Raw genomic sequence first — 6671 nt, forward strand, 5'->3', positions numbered from 1 at the left:
GAGAAAAACAACTTTCTTTCTCTGGGCTTACTTTCTTCTATAAGTTGATTTGGGAGTAGGATAGAGGAACTCTACTTTTCCTTTTATATCTGATTCTCTTTATTGTTGTTGCTCTTCCAGGATATTCCAATAACTTACAGTCAAGAGGCAGATACAAAAATTCCATGATGGAGGTGGGTGTGGTAACCTTGCCAAAATAAGAATGGCTACAGTGCTGCAGGCCACCACCATGTGCCAGGCACTGTACTCCAGGTTCTAGGGTCAAAATACCCTTTCATCTTCATGTCATCCCTGGGATATAAGCATCAATGTCACCATTTCATTTATGTATGAGGAAAGAGAGGCTCAGAGAGTTTGAGCACTGTGCCCAACACAACACAGCTATACAAAGGACTAATATTTGGCCTCTGATCTGCCTGTTTCCAAAGCCCTGGGGTTAGTTGCTGTGATAAACCAACCTGCAGGTAACCTTATAGGCAGTTACCCTGCTTTCCTGATAACAGTTGTAAAACAATCCTCTCTCACCCACCCGCCTTATGCCTGTCCCATGACAAAGTGCCTTCGTAGGCATTATCTCATCTGATAACTGCCTGACAAGGCGGTCAGGAAATCAAGTAAGAGCCTTGAATACTTTTTAAAAATTTTTAATCAAAGGAATTGTTATTAATAATGTTTGGAGAAAGGAGAGGTGTATTGTGCAGCTTGGGTAACTAGGATGTGGAGGTTTCAGAAAATGCTTCCCCTCTGAAAGAAGCTATCCAAACTTCTTCTATGTGTCTAAAGAGACTGGAAGTTCCTTCAGAAAGAGAAAAATATTTAAGAATTAAAGAGAAAGCAACAGCCGGGGGACCCAACAATCAATTTCCAAGAGTCTACTTCCACAAGCACAAGAATTTACTGGAAATATACAGATTTGGACATTTAAACTGTGTTTCCCAAGCTGTTTTCACATCTCAAATGTTATGAAAATCCATGTCAGATCCTCTCTCAACACAGAGGTTGGAGTCTTTGGTCATTGAAAGGCTAGACAAGCATTGGTCCAGATAACAAGTAAAAGAAAACAAAACAACAACAACAAATATCAAAGTAATAATAGGACTAGAAGAGGTAAGTAAAAAGCCCAGGAGAGGAGACTAAATATTGTCTTGGATGGGCCTGTGCCTGAGCTGTAGACTCTAAGAGGATTTTTAGATGTCAAAGGGAAAGGAAATTCCTATTCCCAGGACCTCCTCTTGAGGTCTTAATGAAAGCTGTAGACCTTTACCCCAGGAAAATGTACAAACATACAATTGCACACAGAGAATGTTACATCTGGCTTCAGGGGGTTCACAGATCCAAAGCCCAGCCCCAGGACCTTGAATCATCACCAAACCCTCATTTTCATGAGAAAGAAATGTAAGACCCATAAACGCAGGGTGGCTTCCTCAAGGTCAGAAAGTTGGTGGATTATAGACTCAAAAGGGCCTCACAGGTTTCTTGTCTCTAGACCAGAACTATTCCCATGGAAGGAAGCTGGAAGAAACGCCTGTCTTCAACTCCAGAGTCAAAGTTTATTGGACCCCTGTAAACATCCTAAAACCAGCTTCAGTCTTGCTGTCCATATCAGAAAGTCCACTGATGTGCGCACCCACCTGGGTGTGTTTCTCGTGTGATACCTCACCATGAAGATGCACTGGGATTCAGGGAAAGCTGAGCTGCCTTCCTTGAAGCTTAAAGAGATTCCCCAAGCCATTCCCAATCAGAATAAATAGGAACATATGGCCAAAACAAATTCCATAAATGAAACTGGCCATGATTCTAAACCCACTTTCCAGACAGCAAAAAACACCTCATCTTTGTGCTAGCTCCCAGAACAGAAGTTTTCCCCAAGAAAGGGGGTGGCTTGCCTTTTATCCAGTGGATATCTAAGAGCCTCCCACCCCTACTTCTTGAGGCTAAGGCAGAAAGGGTCGTGATTGTGTGTGAATTGCTGTGTCAGCACTCCTGGGGGCAGAAGAGGGGAAATGCCAGGTGGTGTCATCAGGAGATGAGTTCACAGCCTAACAGGGCCCAATGGGGATGAGTTCCCTAAGGGGAAACTCTCCATCTTCATTCTTATGTTCCCTGGCTGAGCAGGAGGTTCCAACAGCTTCGTAACAGCTGGCTGATGCCCAGAAGGCAATGAGCAGATAATATAGATAAAGTCTTCGGATGATTGCTAACTTGATTATTTCTATCAGTGTATTATAATTCTTGTAATGGCCTACCCTACTTTCAACCAGCCCCGCTTCACCTCCCCTCCACTACCTGACTCTCTAGTTCTCTCCTGCTCATTTTCTTTCTCTTCTTCTCACCCTTTACACAGGGCTGTCCAATTAATTTACTTACGGAAAACAAAATCCACTGTTGGGAGCTTTTGCTTTCAAAGGCCGATTCCCTGCTGCCTTACAACTGCTTCTAACAGCAACGAGTCCAGAGAAAGTCATTAGGAGGGAGGGACAGCCTCCTCCACCGCTCCCTCATGGCTTCAAGGTGCTTGTGTTCTTTGCTGGTGCTGCAGAGCCCTCACAAGCAGGGGGAGGCAGAGGTGGAAGAGCCAGAGAGAGAGTAAAGGAGAGGTTTGTTCCAGGGGACTAGTGTGTGCTCGGGGAAGCAGAAGCTCCAAGGTCTGGATTTTCATTTCCAGAGAAAACAGCTGTGGCCACTGCAAAAACCTTCATGTCTAATTTAACCCAAGCTTGCATCTCCAGTTCACTGCTATTAAAACACCTGGTGGGTGGGTGGGTTGGTTGGCTGGTTGCTGTTAAAATAGATACCTGGCTGGTTGATTGGCTGGTTGGTTGGTTGGTTGTTGGTTTTAGGTCAATGTTTATCTGTGAACCTACAAGATTACTGAGGGACCACCACACCTATTGCCTTCGTGACCTCAGCACTTCCATTCTCTCCTTTTGGCTCAAAATTTGGCATAAATGACAGAAACAACTTCAAAACATTGCAGCTTACTCACTGCATCAGGGACTTTATCGTGACATCTAGTAGTTTTCCACTGTCCTGCCTGGGATGCAGCAGCTTGTGTAACAGCTTTTTTGGGGGTATCCCTCTGCCTCATCCAGTTCCTCAGGTCCCACACACCTACATCACTCTCCCCCAGAAGAGGATGCTCCTGCCAGCTTCTGCAGTATTTTCCAATCCTCCCAGTGATCCCAGCAGCAGGGGCTCCCAGGCTATGAATATTCACCACTCTTCCCTGTAAGTCACACTCAATGAATCAGCAACTCCCCCGTTCAGCCTTTTCTGCACATGGCATCTAGGACTCTGCTTGTCTTCCCATTTCCCCTGTACCATCTTAAAAGGGATGAGCTCTTTGTGCTTTCTTTTTAAATTATATTATTTTGTTTTACTTAACAGACCCTATGCAAGGTTCAGCTATGTACCAGACAGTTTCCTAAGCATTTTGTAAATACTGACTCATTTAATTCTCATGCCGGTCCTCATTTTACAAGTCGAGAAACCAAGGCAGGGAACATTTTGGTGACTTGCCCATGGTCACACAGGCACAGTGGCAGAGCCAAGATTCTCAACCAGGCTAACTGCCTCTCAGTCCATGCTCTCAACTGTGACCCTATCATGCTTCATTTCTGCTGCTGTGGCCAGATCCTGCCCATCCCAGGAAGCAGGTGCCTTGTCACCATCCTCTTTGCCTCCTGTTGCTCCACCCCCAGTTATGCCATATTTGTTTCAGGAATGTTCTGTGTCAAGGGCCGTTTCCTCTCCAATCTCCTAACCATCTTCCCTATAATTGCTGGCTCCCAAATGAACAACAGAAGCCATCAGCTTGCACACATCCAAGCCTTATCTCTTCACTTCCCATATCTCCCTTGTGACGAACTACAACGATGATGCCCAGATGTGCTCAAAAGCAGAGGGCTTTAAACCTGCAGGGACATTGCTGGCCACACCTAGGGTCAAAACTCAAGGCCTTCTGAAATGCCCACACTTGCCAGCAGAGTCCATCCCTACGAATCTGTCCAAACCCAACAGGCAAACACCTCTTAATTCACTCAGCTTGCATTTGCATAATGTCCCATAGCCTACACTTCAAATCTCCACCCCAGTCCTGTCATCCGTCTCTGCTTCTAGCAACTCCTCAGCCAAAGGCAGCCAAAAGTAGGTAGCCAAAGGTAGGTAGATAATATCAGTATCTGACCTTGGCTTCTGTCCTTACACATGAAGCTTAAGGGGTTTAGCCGGACCCTGGTAGGGTCTGACTGTGGTCCATTTACACTTGGAGTCTTATTACTCTCACTCAGGTGCCCCGAGCTTGAATGGCCCCTCTGATGCCCTGTGCTCAGCCTGCGCCAGGCTTCTACAGGATAAGCCTAATTAAAAACCACTCCATCTTCCTGCTTCCACTAGGAATAGCTACTGTCTGCTTCTCTTCCAAAATCTGCATCTCATTTGCTACCAGTACTTTCTCCCTGTGGGTCCTTTCAGTTTTCCAGAGCCTATTAAAACAGCCATGTCTGTCTTATTTATATGAGATTCGGTTACGATATATGCAATTTCCTTCCTTTCATGTCCAGGGCAATTTACTCTTCCTCTTCTTCCGCATGTCACATGCTTTCTGTCCTTCTCCTGCATTCTTTCTTTTCCCAGGCTGGGATTTGAGTTTGAGATGGATATTGCCACCGTCATCCCCTATTACTCAAGTTTGGTGGGATGGGAGGAAAGGGACTTCTTGTGTTTCTGACTTGGAAACTGGGTACTGGGTATATTATTGAATTGGCCTCCACAAAGGAAAAGAAATGCAAGCTATGGCCACCAGATACCAGTACGTGAGTTGGGGTAGGGGGAGCAACCTTGAGATGGTTTTAGCTGCAATGCACTGGTTTTTGCATCTACTCTACAATTCCTATCTTAGAAATTGGCAACTCCAGACTAAGAGATGCTGTTGAATAAATGATGGATGGGAAAGGAAAAGAAGTGGAAGGGAAGAGAGGTGGAAGAAAGAGAAGGATGAAAGGAGGAAGAAACAAAAGAAGGAAGGTAGAAGGGATAGAAGTAAGCTTTACAGGACGCTTAGAACAAGCTTCTAGCACTTCATTAGCTACCCAGGACATCAACCAAACAATGACTAGCCAGGTTTAGAGTGGCAACTCTGTCTTCAAGTTATGAGTCTTAGCAACCGTAATTCTAATCATTAGCATCTATATGTTTTCACAGTTTACAACCACTGTACTAGCACTTGTTAACACAAGTCTGGCTCCCCTAAGACTAAATAGCTGTTATGGCCTGGAGTTAGAAAGCAGCTCTTTGGACACAAAGGCCTGTTCCCCTGCACTGCACAGCCACAGACAAGAGAAGGGTACAGCCACGTTCTGTCCTGTGCTTTCAGGGTGGCCCAAAGAGCTTACCAGCCAGAAAACAGTTGTGGTCAGGACTGCAGTACACTGGAAGGCTATGTTGGCCTTGGCCTCAGCAGTGTCATTTGCAACCCAGATTCTCCAGGTTGCTCAGTAACGCTTAACAAATGGAAACCTCCTGAACTACTCCTAAAGCTCAGGGCTAAAAGACAAGCTCTACCAAATTTGTCTCAGATGCTCCCTTAGGATTGAGCTCATCTTTCTGGATTTCTGATAAGAAAAAGTGAGAAGAGGTAGGAAGGATGCAATTAGCAGCAGCCAAGAATATTGGCTCTGCAGCCAGCCTGCCTGGGTTCATATACTTGCTGCACCATGCCCTAGTGAATTGTGAATTGGGGGCAAATTACTTAACCTCTCTGGGCCTCTTGCTTCTCATCTAAAAGATGGAGATGATAATCACACCTGGATCACAGGGCTTGTTGTGAAGATTAAATTAAAACATGTAACTATAAGACAACTTGGCACACTGCCAGTGTTCCATAAATAGTGCTGTAATTAATTCAATTTTTATTATTGGTACGAAAAAGGTATGATCTTACCTATGGGTAAAAGGAAATTTGGAGAAAGTTCCTGAAAGAGTAGAAAGGACACAACTTACCCCTTTTAAAATCTTACACTGAGGCATTGTGTCAGTTAGTTATAGCTGCATAACAAACCACCCCAAAACCCAGTGTAACAATTATATTTTTTCTCACAAATCCATAGATTGGCCAATGGGAAGGGAGCATCTCTGCTTTAGGCTGCAGATCTGGCTGGACATGGCTCTTTGCTGTGTTTTAGACTCGGGTCTGCACCCCTCGTGGGACCCAGGCCGATGCAGTGCCACAACCTGGGGAAGTGCTCCTCACGGTGATAGCAAGCAAAAATATACAATTCTCTTAAGGGCTAGCCTCAGACATGGCACCCTCTCACTTCTACCCTATACCTCTAGCTGAAGCAAATCACAAGGCTACCCCAAGTCAAGGAGGAAATCCACTGCACAATTAGTGGGAATGGAGGCATCAAAGTCATAGGGCCAAGAGTGTAGAAACAGAATCAGGGCCAATAATTCAGCCTTCTACAGAGAGGTCCACCTGTCTCATTCCCTCTATCCTCCTGCCAGGATTTAGTTTTTCTCAATCCTCCCCCCACACATTGGCTACCTATCCACACAGCTGATTATCGAGCCATCTGGGATGGAGACTAGATCTTTTCTGTGAAATGTGTGTATCTCCAAGGACCAGAGCACACTGTGCACTTGACTGAAGTCCAGCCCCCAAGGAGCCCTGC

Source organism: Gorilla gorilla, chromosome 7 (genome assembly GCF_029281585.2).
Source record: "Gorilla gorilla gorilla isolate KB3781 chromosome 7, NHGRI_mGorGor1-v2.1_pri, whole genome shotgun sequence".
NCBI classification, from domain to species: domain Eukaryota; kingdom Metazoa; phylum Chordata; class Mammalia; order Primates; family Hominidae; genus Gorilla; species Gorilla gorilla.